Raw genomic sequence first — 14,795 nt, 5'->3', positions numbered from 1 at the left:
TATACACCATGTTTTATACATATGACATCACTATCATCTCATTATAAACCATGCTTTATACATATGACATCACTATCGTCTCATTATACACCATGTTTTATACATATGACATCACTATCATCTCATTATAAACCATGCTTTATACATATGACATCACTATCATCTCATTATACACCATGTTTTATACATATGACATCACTATCATCTCATTATACACCACGTTTTATACATATGACATCACTATCATCTCATTATACACTATGTTTTATACATATGACATCACTGTCATCTCATTATACACCATGCTTTATACATATGACATCACTATCGTCTCATTATACACCATGTTTTATACATATGACATCACTATCATCTCATTATAAACCATGCTTTATACATATGACATCACTATCATCTCATTATACACCATGTTTTATACATATGACATCACTATCATCTCATTATACACCACGTTTTATACATATGACATCACTATCATCTCATTATACACCATGCTTTATACATATGACATCACTATCATCTCATTATACACCATGTTTTATACATATGACATCACTATCATCTCATTATACACCATGTTTTATACATATGACATCACTATCATCTCATTATAAACCATGCTTTATACATATGACATCACTATCATCTCATTATACACCATGTTTTATACATATGACATCACTATCATCTCATTATACACCATGTTTTATACATATGACATCACTGTCATCTCATTATAAATCATATCTTACACATGTAACAGCACTACACTCCAACTGTCATGCCCTCGGTATAGGCAGAGGAGCCAATGGCCCCCTTGGACACCAGGGCCATGGTGAGATTGTAAACTGCACAACCTACCATTTCACCCCTGATATTATACTACAGGCTACAATACTATATAGTGAGTCTGTGCAGCGGGCGAGGAGCGGGCCCACAGCCGAGGAGATGACGGGGATAGAGATGTCACTTGTCACAGTGGCTCTACCATCTCCTCCCCCATAAAGGGATGAATGAGACCCATCCAGGCCTCTGCTTAGGGGGAGACCTCAAGGGACACAATGAACTGAGCTGTGGTTCAGAACTTACAGTTCGATGTCACGTGATGCCACCGTTCCTTTTTCTGCGGTGAAGCTGGATGATGAAATGATAGTCCACACACACACAGAGTATAGCTGAAAACAAAGCCAGGAACGGTCGGCAATGTTGCTTTACTTGTAACACCAACACTGAACAGTTCAACAGTACATAGGCCAGAATACAGCTTGGGTGCCGGCAAAGTAGGTGTTGAGACAGGGAGGCAGAACACAGGATGAATACCGGGCCCACAGTCCCAGTTATCTGTGCAGCTCCGCTACTGGACAAACACACTCCTCTCTCCGTCGAACTCCCAAACTGTCAGCAATCACACTTTCAGCTGCTCTCAGCATTGCATGGTGATCTCCTCTCCTGTGCTTAGTGGGAAGAACTCCTTGGGTAGTAGCCCCAAGGCAACTCTCAGGAAATCGCTCGGCTTCTTCCATTATCCATGCACAGACCGATCAGTGTCTGGGTAATATTGTATCTTGACGCCACCAGGAAGTACTGGTGGAGAGCAGAATGACTGCCAGTTGACGCCCCTGAAGCACATTGGCTGTAGAGAAGGCTCGGCTCTAGGTCCTTGCAGGTAACTATAATAATCCCGTCCCCTAATAATACGTGCTGTCCCCTGTTAATACTGCTTTCCGGCTTTTATTTTTCCTCCCTGGCCCTGTTATTCCCTGCTGGACTGTGTTCCCCGGCACTCTAATCCGCGCTCCTGCTGTGTGGTCCCCAGTGCTGTGTGCTCTGTATTCCCCAGCCGTGTACTCCCAACTGTAGCTGTGTATCTCACCGGCCGTTCTGCGTGGCTCCCCGGCTGTTAATACAGCTCCCTGAAACTGTAATCTTCGCTCCTGCAGTTATGTTCCCAGCGCTATGGTCCCCGCTGTTGCTCTTTACTGACTGGTCCTGTGCTCCACACTGCAGGTGTTGATCTCACCAGCCATTCTAATCACAGCAAAGGGTCTCCATTGTCTCCTGCACAGCGTTCCTGCTCTTCATGTCCGCAGACAGGCCTCGTGACATCTCCAGTCCCGGCAACTCTCTATGGCTCCCTGGCAATTACGTCTGTTTGGAGCTTCTGCTCTGCTTTCTCCGGCCCTTCGCCCCTTCTGCTGAAGATCAACGCTGAGGCTCTCCCTTCTGTCCTGCACGGCAGGAGATCCACCGCAGTGCAACAGGTATTGGTGTTTCCTGTGCATTGATTGTTGGCTGCCGTGGACGGTTACGGATGATTTTCCTTTTGGGCTTACATTACTTGCTACTGCAGTAACATGGAAGTATTTACAACTAATAATGTAGGCCTAAAAGTAAAATCATCCCTAACCCTAACCGTCCACGGCAGCCAACAATCAATGCCCTCTGTGCTGCTAGGACCTTTGTGACGGCAGCCAATCGGGAGCTAGGGGTGTGAGAGGGGCCTTCCTTCTGTCAAACCCCTAGCTTCCGGTGGCGTCAATGTAGAAGAATACCCAGTGTCTGTGGGGGTCGAAAAGCATCTGCCTCTCTTGCAGACACTTGCTAACTGCTCACTCCTGTTATACTAGACTAGAGTGTCTCACTGACTGACTTGTAGTCCACCTTGCAAACACATATATGAAGCATGATCACATGACTTCCAAACTCACAACATAAGATGATACATTTCCAGATGCAGACAACACATTTGCAGACGTTAAAGGGGTTGTCCCGCGCCGAAACGGGTTTTTTTTTTTTCAAACCCCCCCCCCCTCCCCCCCGTTCGGCGCGAGACAACCCCGATGCAGGGACTTTAAAAAAAAACAGCACAGCGCTTACCTGAATCCCCGCGCTCCGGTGACTTCTTACTTACCGGTTGAAGATGGCCGCCGGGGTCTTCTCCCTCCGTGGACCGCAGCTCTTCTGTGCGGTCCATTGCAGATTCCAGCCTCCTGATTGGCTGGAATCGGCACGTGACGGGGCAGAGCTACACGGAGCTACACGGAGCCCCATTGAGAAGATAAGAAGACCCGGACTGCGCAAGCGCGTCTAATTTGGCCATTAGACGGCAACCATGGAGACGAGGACGCCAGCAACGGAGCAGGTAAGTGAAAAACTTCTTATAACTTCTGTATGGCTCATAATTAATGCACAATGTACATTACAAAGTGCATTAATATGGCCATACAGAAGTGTATAGACCCACTTGCTGCCGCGGGACAACCCCTTTAAGGCTGGGTTCACACGGGGCGGATTTGCCGCGGAAATTCCGTGCGGAATTTCGCTGCGGCAAATCTGTGTGCGGCCGCCAATCCCGGGATTAGCCAGCCATGTGGACGAGATTTCTGAGAAATCTCGTCCACACGGGACGGCAAATCCGTTGATGCTAAGCCGGCAGAAGCCGCTGCTGCGCCGCGGATTTGCCATACGCAGCATGTTCTTTTTTTTTTTTCGCTGCAGCTGCGCTCTCCACCATGTTATACTTCTGCCTGCAGAAACTCCTTATTGTGCCACTCTCCTCCATGCTTCACTGCGGCATGAAGAAATCCATTACTGAACAGATCTCAACCATGCTTCATTGCACCCTGCGGGCAATCATTAGTGTGCCAATCTCAACCATGTATCACTGCTGCCTACAGACACTCATCATAGTACCATTCTCACACATGCTTCACTGCGGCCTGAAAAAAAAACTCATGATTATATAGCTCTCTACCATGCTTCACTGCTTCTTACAGACATTCATTATTATCCCATTCTCCACCATGCTTCACTGCTGCATGTACACACTCATTATTGTAACACTCCACCATGCTTCACTACAGCCTGCAGACACTCATTACTGTACCGCTCTCCACCATGGTTCACTGCTGCCTTCAAACACTCATCATTGTATCACTCTCCATCATGCTTCACTGCAGCCTGCAGAAACTCATTATTGTACCGCTCTCCCCATGCTTCACTGCTGCCTGCAGACACTCCTTATTGTACCGCTCTCCCCCATGCTTCACTGCAGCCTGCAGAAACTCATTATTGTACTGCTCTCCACCATGCTTCACTGTTCCTTGCAGATAATCATTATTGTACTGCTCTCCACAATGCTTCACTGCTGCCTGCAGACACTCATTATTGTACTGCTCTCCACTATGCTTCACTGCTGCCTGCAGCCACTTATTTTTGTATCGCTCTCTACCATGCTTTACTGCTGCCTGCAAACACTGATTATTCTACAGCTCTCCACCATGCTTTACTGCTGGCTGCTCACATTCATTATTTTACCGGTCTTCATCATGCTTCACTGCTGCCTGCAGACACTCATCATTGTACCGCTCTCCAGCATCCTACACTACTGACTGCAAACACACATTATTGTACCACTCTTCACCATGCTTCACTACTCCCTGCAGTCAATCTGCAGAAACTCATTATTGTATAGCTCTTCACCAAGCATCACTGCTGCCTGCGGATACCTCTTATTATACTGCTCTCCACTATGCTTCACTGCTGCCTGCAGACACTCATTATTGTACCGCTCTCCACCATCCTTCTCTGCTGCCTACGGATACTTATTATTGTACTGCTCTCCACCATGCTTCACAGCTGCCTGCAGACACTCATTATTCTACTGCTCTCCACCATGCTTCACTGCTGTCTGCAGAAGGTCATTATTGTACCGCTCACCACCATGATTCACTGTTGCCTGCAGACACTCATTATTGTACTGCTCTACTCCATGTTTCACTGTTCACTGCAGCTAATCATTATTGTACCGCTTTCCTCGATGCTTCACTGCTGCTTGCAGAAGGCCATTATTGTACCGCTCACCACCATGCTTTACTGCTGCTTGCAGAAGGTCATTATTGTACCGCTCACCACCATGCTTTACTGCTGTCCGCAGACACTCATTATTGTACTGAAGTAGGAGCCTAAATCCTATACTCGGGACATAGGAAATTAAGATTTATTCAATGTCGACATTAATGAGTCTAGGAGACATAAAGGTTCTCAAATCCAGACTGCCTTGTAACATTACAACAGATTCTTAAATAGTAGGTAGGCAGTAGAGATGAGCGAGCACCAAAATGCTCGGGTGCTCGTTGCTCGCGTTGAACTTTCCGCGATGCTCGAGGGTTCATTTCGAGTAACGAACCCCATTGAAGTCAATGGGCGACCCGAGCATTTTTGTATATCGCCGATGCTCTCTAAGGTTTTTATTGGTGAAAATCTGCAAAACCCAAGAAAGTGATGGAAACGACACAGAAACGGATAGGGCAGGCGAGGGGCAACATGCTGGGCTGCATCTCAGGTTCCCAGGTCCCACTATTAAGCCACAATAACGGCAAGAGTGCCCACCCCCCCACCCCCTAACAATTTTTACTTTGGACAAACCCTCATTAGCAAGGCACACCTTAGCTAAGCACCACACTACCTCCAACTAAGCACAAGCACTGCCTGCGGGACACACCCCTGCCTCTTCTCCTGGGTTACATGCTGCCCAACCCCCCCGCACGACCCAGTGTCCACAGCGCACACCAAAGTGTCCCTGCGCAGCCTTCAGCTGCCCTCATGCCACACGCTGGCCTCATAGCCACACCACCCTCATGTCTATTTATAAGTGCGTCTGCCATGAGGAGGAACCGCAGGCACACACTGCAGAGGGTTGGCACGGCCAGGCAGCGACCCTCTTTAAAAGGGGCGGGGCGATAGCCCACAATGCAGTACAGAAGCAATGAGAAATCCAATCCTGTGCCACCTCCCTCAGGAGCTGCAAACGTGGGCATAGCAATGGGGAACCGATGTGCCACACACTATTCATTCTGTCAAGGTGTCGCATAGCTCAATCCACACTGCAAGGGGAAAGCCATCTGCACTCTGCCCCCTACCCAAGTCAGTCAGTGTCTTTGTGCCAGACAGGTCAAACACCGCGATGGGAACTAAGTTTGCACCAACAGCATAGGGGGGTCCTAGGAAGCCCAAGACATGAACAAAAAATTGATCTGAGCGGCCAAACATGGCAGACTTGCACCGCGCCCACGGCATAGGCCTCGGCCCACAGCTTCAGCAATCCTAGGCAAGAAGCGGACTTTCACTGCACCCAGGACATAGGCCTCTGCACAAACCCTCAGCAATCGCGGGCCTACAGCGAACTCCAATGCTAGCGTAGCTGTGCACGTCTCATTAGCGCTGTATTGCTCCTCTAGTTTGTCCCAATGCAGTGCCCCGGATAGTAGAGCTAATGTCACATTAAATACAGGTGCGCTTCGGCACACACTGCATGCCCCAGTCAGACTGTTTTTTTTTATAAATAGTCACAGGCAGGTAGAACTCCGCAATGGGAATTCCGTGTGCACCCACAGCATGGGTGGATCCCAGGAAGCCACCGGCGGTACATAAATAAATCCCATTGCATTGCCCAGCACAGCTGTGGTAACGTCAGATTAAATGCAGGTGGTCTTCGGCCCACACTGCATGCCCCAACCTGACCGGGGTTTTTAATACATAGACACAGGCAGGTACAAATCCCCTATTGTGAAGTCCCTGTGGACCGACAGCATGGGTGGGTCCCAGGAAGCCACCGGCGGTACATAAATAAATCCCATTGCATTGCCCAGCACTGCTGAGGTAACGTAAGATTAAATGCAGGTGGGCTTCGGCCAAGTATGTTTTCATTGTTGGAGGAGGAGGACGGGGAAGTTTTTGAGGCAGTACGTGTCCTGTCCCTGTGTCCGTGGTTATATGCACCTTCCCAGTGACCGCATTGCTGAAATGTTGTCGAGCCTGTGGAACCTAGTATCACGGCCTCGCCACCATCATGTCTTTGGGAAGCCTCCGTTTCCACTACCCTGTAACATTGCAGTAGCAGCAGTATAGGCAGAGCCGAGAATTAGTAACATTTCAGCGGTAAGAGTATGCACAAACCCCTGTAATATTTCATTGGCAGCAGTGAGGACAGACCCCCCCTAACATTTCATTTGCAGCAGTATACACAGTCCCCAGTAACATTTCAGTAGTATCAGTATAGACAGACCGCAGTAACATTTCAGTTCCAGCAGTATTGACAGACCCCAGTAACATTTCAGTAGTATCAGTTGCGACATGCCCCAGTCACATTTCAGTTCCAGCAGTGCAGACAGACCCCAGTTACAGTAATGTTGAAGCAGTATGGGCAAAGCAGCAGATTCACATTTCCCTGGCAGCAGTGTAGGGAGAACACAGCATTTGTAACATTTCAGTAGTAGCAGTATAGTCAGACCCCATTAACAGTAACGTAGAAGCAGTATGGGCAGAGCCCACTAGTAGTTACATTTCTGTTTTAGCAGTATAGACCTGCCCCAGTAACATTTCTGTTGAAGCATTATGGGCAGAGCCCAGTATTAGTAAAATTACAGTAGTAACAGTATACACCAACCAAGGTAACATTTCAGGAGCAGAAGTATCGGCAGACCGAAGTAACATTTCTGTTGCTGAAGTATAGTCAGACCCCTGTAGCATTACTGTGGCAGAAGTATAGGTAGGCAGAACAGAGTTACATTTCTGTAGCAAAAGTGTAGGCCAACCCCAGACACAGTGCTGTACCATGACTGCAGGCGAAACCCATAAAAATTACTTGGATTACGTTGTAGGCGAGGGCCCGAAAAATGGTTGTACCGACAGTACAAATGTACCCCAGAAAAATTGCCCATGTCCAACCCAGAGGGCAGGTGAAACCCATTAATCGCTTAGCTTACTGTGGCTTACTTTTTAACTAGGCCTGGAGGCAGCCCAGTCTAAAAAACTATTGGTTCAGGTGGAAGTTTCAATGTTTTAATGAGAATTGAAACAGATAAATATTATTTAGAAAAGTTATATGAGCCTTTTGGCCCACAGAAAAATTGCCTGTTCGCGGTGATTACGAGAGGTTTCAGGAGGAGGAGCCGGAGGAGGAGGACGAATATCATACACAGATTGACAAAGGTCTTTAGGAAGCGCTGCTGTCTGCTGGTGGAGAAGAGAAGTCTGGGGAAATCCAGGCTTTGTTCATCTTTATGAGTGTAAGCCTGTCGGCGCTGTCAGTTGACAGGCGGGTACACTTGTCCATGATGATTCCCCCAGCTGCACTAAACACCCTCTCTGACAAGACGCTAGCTGCAGGGCATGCCAACACCTCCAGGGCATACAGCGCAAGTTCGGGCCACGTGTCCAGCTTTGACACCCAGTAGTTGTACGGAGCAGAGGCGTCACGGAGGACGGTCGTACGATCGGCTGCGTACTCCCTCACCATCTTCTTACAGTGCTCCCTCCGACTCAGCCTGAACTGGGGAGGTGTGATACAGTCTTGCTGGGAAGCCATAAAGCTGGCAAAGACCTTGGAGAGTGTTCCCCTGCCTGCACTAAACATGCTGCCTGATCTCCGCGCCTCCCCTGCTACTTGGCCCTCGGAACTGCGCCTTCTACCACTAGCGCTGTCAGATGGGAAGTTTACCATCAGTTTGTCCACCAGCGCCCTGTGGTATTGCATCACTCTCAAACCCCTTTCCTCTTCGGGAATAAGAGTGGAAAGGTTCTCCTTATAGCATGGGTCAAGCAGTGTGTACCCCCAGTAATCCATAGTAGCCAGAATGCGTCTAACACGAGGGTCACGAGAAAGGCATGCTAAAATAAAGTCAGCCATGTGTGCCAGGGTATGCCAGTATCCTCCTCCTCAGGCCATACATGCTGAATGGATGAAAGGCAAGCAGCATGGGTACCCTCTGCAGTGGGCCCAGCTGTCTCTTCCTCCTCAGGCTCCTCCCCCTCCTCTTCCTCCTCCTCCTCCTCCTCCACGCGCTGAGATATAGACATGAGGGTGCTCTGACTATCCAGCGACATACTGTCTTCCCCCGCCTCCGTTTCCGCCCACAAAGCATCAGCCTTTATGCTTTGCAGGGAACTTCTCAACAGGCATAGCAGGGGAATGGTGATGCTAATGATTGCAGCATCGCCGCTCACCATCAGGGTGGACTCCTCAAAGTTTCCAAGGACCTGGCAGATATCTGCCATCCAGGCCCACTCCTCTGTAAAGGATTGAGGAGGCTGACTCCCACTTTGCCGCCCATGTTGGAGTTGGTATTCCACTATAGCTCTACAATGCTCATACAGCCGGGACAACATGTGAAGCGTAGAGTTCCACCGTGTGGGCACGTCGCAAAGCAGTCGGTGCACTGGCAGATTAAACCAATGTTGGAGGGTGCGCAGGGTGGCAGCGTCCGTGTTGGACTTGCGGAAATGTGCGCTGACCCTGCGCACCTTGCCGAGGAGGTCTGACAAGTGTGGGTAGCATTTCAGAAACCGCTGAACCACCAAATTAAAGACGTGGGCCAGGCATGGCACATGCGTGAGGCTGCCGAGCTGCAGAGCCGCCACCAACTTACGACCGTTGTCACACACGACCATGCCCGGTTGGAGGCTCAGTGGCGAAAGCCAGTGGTCGGTCTGCTCTGTCAGACCGTGCAACAGTTCGTGGGCCGTGGGCCTCTTCTCTCCTAAGCTGAGTAGTTTCAGCACGGCCTGCTGACGCTTGCTCACCGCTGGCCACCCCACTGCCTCTTCTAACCTGTCCTGCGGCTGCAATTGCTTCCCCCTCTAAAGATCTGTCCTCAGTTGGCTTATCACACTAGGTGGGGTCAGTCACCTCATCGTCCAGCGGCCCTTCCTCCGAATCCTCTGTGCGCTCCTCCCTCGGACTTACTGCCCTCACTACTACCTCACTGATAGACAACTGTGTCTCATCGTCATCGTCCTTCTCACCCACTGAAAGCTCTTGAGACAGTTGCTGGAAGTCCCCAGCCTCATCCCCCGGACCCCGGGAACTTTCCAAAGGTTGGGCATCGGTCACGACAAACTCCTCCGGTGGGAGAGGAACCATTGTTGCCCAATCTGGGCAGGGGCCCGAGAACAGTTCCTGGGAGTCTGCCTGCTCCTCAGAATATGTCATTTTCATGGAGTGAGGAGGCTGGGAGGAAGGAGGAGCAGCAGCGAGAGGATTCAGAGTTGCAGCAGTGGACGGCGTAGTAGACTCGGTGGTCGATAGATTGCTGGATGAACTTTCTGCCATCCACGACAGGACCTGCTCACACTGCTCATTTTTTAATAAAGGTCTACGACGTGGACCCAAAAATTGCGATATGAAACTGGGGACCCCAGAAACTGTCCTCTCTCCTAATTCCGCAGCAGCTGGCTGCGATTCACCTGGACCAGGAACTCGTCCTATGCCCACACCCTCACTCGGGACTCCGCGTCCTCGACCGCGACCGCGTCCACGTCCTCTGACCCTACCCCTACCCCTCAGCATGCTGGATTAAGAATCGAGCAGAGACAGAGCGGTGTAAAAATCTTTGTGAATTATTGCTGCGCCGTTGGTGGCTGCCAGCGGTAATATAACGCTAAATGAAGCCAGAGATAAATTATAAGGAAGGCTGCACTTAGGCCTAGCTGTGAACTATGGGCGTGAAGTCCCACATGCCACGCAGGCAAATGAACTGGGTCACCGGTAGCCGTAAAAAGGATTTTTTTTTTTAATTTCCTTATTTTACTCTGCAATGCAGGCTGAGGCTAGGCAGTGTGTATTGCACTTTCAATCTATGAGCGTCGGGCAGACCGTGAACTTCTGATACAGGACACGTATAAGAAAGAGCATTGTAGAAAATGTGTGCAGAGTGAACTCAGGCGACACAAAGTGCGGACAGAAAAATATTTACATGAAGGCTGCACGCAGGCTCTGCTGTGCAATACTGAGGTACTACAACTCCCAGCAACCACGGTGTTAAATGCACACGGTCGCAGGTTGCCCTAAGAAGAACCGTTGGGGTTCTTGTAGACAGGATTCTACACTACCACTGTCCCTGCCTGACCAATACTACCCCTATACTCAAGTACAGCCTGCAGCCTGAGGGTGAGCACCCACTGGCGTTTTTTTACCTGCGTTTTGCGTTTTGCGTTTTTCCTGCACAGGCATAGAGATAACATGTGTTCCTGTCCACTGGCGTTTTTTTTGCGTTGCGTTTGCGTTTTTAACATAGGAACTGTCAGTTGCATATGTGTCCCTATTTTTCTCCTAATGCACCCATGAATGTCAATGGAAATTAACGCAAAACGCCGCGAAAACGCGGCGAAAACGCTGCGTTTTTTTCCCGCGGAGAACGCAAACGCCAGTGGGTGCTCGCCCTGAGAACGCTATAGCCTGCATGCCCAATATACTTTTTAAAAAAAAGTGCAAAACTGCTCACAGCAGCCACAACAGTAATGCACTAGGTGAGCTGTGGCCCTAAGAAGGACCTTTGTGGTTCTTGAAGACGCTAATATTGTCCCTATAGCAGCAGCAGCAGCAGCGCTGTCCCTCATCTCTCTTAGCGTGTGTCTGTGGCGAGCCGCGGGTGGGGCAGATTTAAATACTCGGGGGTCACTTGATCTCGCCAGCCACTCACTGCAGGGGGGTGGGATAGGGCTGGAACGTCACAGGAGGAAGTTGTAATGCCTTCCCTGTGTTTCTATTGGCCAGAAAGGGGCGCAAATTTCTCAGGGAAGGAAATGCAATGGAGTCGAGTGCCGCGTGGTGCTCGCCTCGAGTAACGAGCATCTCGAACACACTAATACTCGAACGAGCATCAAGCTCGGACGAGTGCGCTCGCTCATCTCTAGTAGGCAGTCTTATTAGAAGCTAATGCTTATTGGTTCATCTTATCTCTTATACTAGTTCCATGTACAGAGAGTAGTGGTAGGCAGAGCTAAGGGGGCAGCAGGGGGATCATCGCTGCATCCCAACATCCAGTTTACACTCCACTCTTCAGCTTTCCATAAGTACAGAGGGGAGGGGTACAGAATCAGCCACTGGGCAAGCTCCTAGTACAACAGCGCCCCGTTTCCTTGACAACCACTTATGTCACACAGCAAAAGTTTACATTCTTGAGAAAGGAGATTGTATACAGATAGTCCCCGACTTGCGAACATTCGAGTTACGAATTTCGCTAGATACGAACTATCTGTACAGCACAGTATGATGTAATGCTATGGCATTACATCATGCTGTGCAGGGACCGGGCAGGCTTCTATCAAGCCTGATAGAAGCCTGTCCGGTCACATCGCGGTTGCTGGGCAGCCGGGGGCCTTCTGAAAGGCCCTAGGGCTGTCTATGCAGAGCGCCTAGCAAGCCGTGCGCTTGATAGGCACTCTGCATAGGCAGCCCTGGGGCCTTTCAGGAGGTCCCCGGCTGCCTAGCAACCGCACAGCGTCCCGCGATCTTAACGTGGGACACTGTACGGGCCCCCTGAACGTCGGGTGCCGGCTGTTTCTTACAGCGGGGGCACCCAGCGGCAGCAGTTCCGATGAGCCGCGCCGCTCGTCAGAACTGTTAACACTTTAAATACCTCTGTCAGAGCGGTATTTAAAGTGTTAACAGTTCCGACAAGCGCCACGGCTCGTCGGAACTGCTGCCGCCGGGTGCCGCTGTAAGAAAGTTGTATGGAGTGGGATCCACCCGCGATCCCCTCCATACAACCATTTGTTCGACTTGCGAAAAAAAGGGACTTGCGAACGGGCTCCCGGAACGGAACCTGTTCGCAAGTCGGGGACTAACTGTACTCATGTTCATAGTTAGGGAACTTAAAGAAAAGGTGAAGTTAGTATACAGTAGCTATATTTCATTTGTTAGGTACTTATAATTGCGTTTATACTTATGTGTAACAGAACAATATATATATTTAATATGCTTCAGCCTTTGGGCCAGTAACAGTGAAACAATAGCTTAAAAGCCCTCATACCACAGTACCACTCACCACCATGCTTCACTACTGCCTGCAAACTCTCATTATTGTATCGCTCTCTACCATGCTTCACTACTGCCTGCAAACTCTCATTATTGTACCACTCTCCACCATGCTTCACTGCTGCCTGCAGACACTCATTATTGTACTGCTCTCCACTATGCTTCACTGCTGCCTACAGACACTCATTATTGTACTGCTTTCCACCATGCTTCACTGCTGCCTGCAGACACTCATTATTGCAGGTTCTCCACCATGCTTCACTGCTGCCTACAGACACTCATTATTGTACTGCTCTTCACCATGCTTCACTGCTGCCCACAGACACTCATTATTGTACTGCTCTCCACCATGCTTCATTGCTGCCTACAGACACTCATTATTGTACTGCTCTTCACCATGCTTCACTGCTGCCTGCCGAGACTTATTATTGTACTGCTCTCCTCCATCCTTCACTGCTGCCTGCAGCCACTCATTATTGTACTGTTCTCCACCATGCTTCACTACTGCCTGCAGACACTCATTATTGTACTGTTCTACACCATGCTTCACTACTGCCAGCAGACACTCATTATTGTACTGTTCTACACCATACTTCACTACTACCTGCAGACACTCATTATTGTACCACTCTCCACCATTCTTCACTACTGCCTGCAGATACTCATTATTGTACCACTCTACACCATGCTTCACTACTGCCTGCAGACACTTATTATTGTACAGCTCTCCACCATGCATCTCTGCTACCTGCAGACATTTATTATTGTACTGCTCTCCACCATGCTGCACTTTTGCCTGCAGACACTGTTTAGTGTACTGTTCTATGCTTCACTGCTGCCTGTAGATACCCATTAGTGTACTACTCTCCACCCTGCTTTAATGCTGCCTGCAGACACTCATTACTGTAACACTCTACATCACGCTTCACTGCAGCCTGCAGACCCTCGTTATTGTACTGCCTGGTATTAGTGTATCTTGACGCCACCAGGAGCTCCTGGTGGAGTCAAGATTGACAGGGGGATGACGCCCCCTGAACCTGATTGGCTGCACAGCAGGCTGCCGAATAGGTCCAGGAAGGCCGCTACAAGTTACGGGAAAAAACTTCCAGCGCTACCCAGCAGACTGTACTAGCACTGTGGCACTGGAGAAGCGATTTGTACAGTGGCGCCGTGGCCGCTTTAGAAGAGGTGACTTGCACATAGCCGCGGGTGCGGGGAGGCGAGACAGAGTGCACACTACAGGATGAGGACACCATGAAGCCCACATCAGCAGCGGGACATGGACTCACAGCTGCCGGGCGCTGAGTGTAGGAGTTGGAATACAGCTGGGAGGGCCAGTATTCCGGGGAATGGTAATTGCCTGCCGATCAGCGCACGCTCCCGGAGGACAGCACGGAGCCCACAGCGGCAGGGGGTGACAAACAGTAACTGACTGACCACACACAGGGAACATACACTTAGCTCAGGCTGGAGAGTCACACGGTTGGACAAAGTAGTGACTACAGGACGTCTGCGGCAGGGACACCGCCAATCAACATCAGCAGCAGCAGCAAGGGGGAACCATGCCGATCAGCAGCAGCGAAAGAGACTAGGGGGATGCAGCGCCAGCTGCGCCCACAGTAGGAGCGGGGAGGACAAGTGTTGCCCAGGAAAAGAGGGGAGAATAACACTCAGCAGGACCTGCAGGGGAGCCATCTGTGCAGCCAATGAGGTACTGGGGGCGTCACCGGGCTTTCAGTGCTCTCTCCAGCACTACTTCCTGGTGGCGTCAAGGTACACTAATACCATACTGCTCTCCACCATACTTTGTAGGAGAGTGCATACGAGCGTAGAATAGCAAATGAAAGCCCACCCTAGAGAGGCGCCAGCAGGTGGCAGTACATACATGATCTAGATTCATGCACCGCCAGACAAATGAGGTTTATAAAATGTTGACGAATATTTGTGTACATTGCTC

Source organism: Eleutherodactylus coqui, chromosome 8, assembly GCF_035609145.1.
Source record: "Eleutherodactylus coqui strain aEleCoq1 chromosome 8, aEleCoq1.hap1, whole genome shotgun sequence".
Lineage (NCBI taxonomy): Eukaryota > Metazoa > Chordata > Amphibia > Anura > Eleutherodactylidae > Eleutherodactylus > Eleutherodactylus coqui.
Note: the sequence above shows the minus strand (reverse complement) of the source record.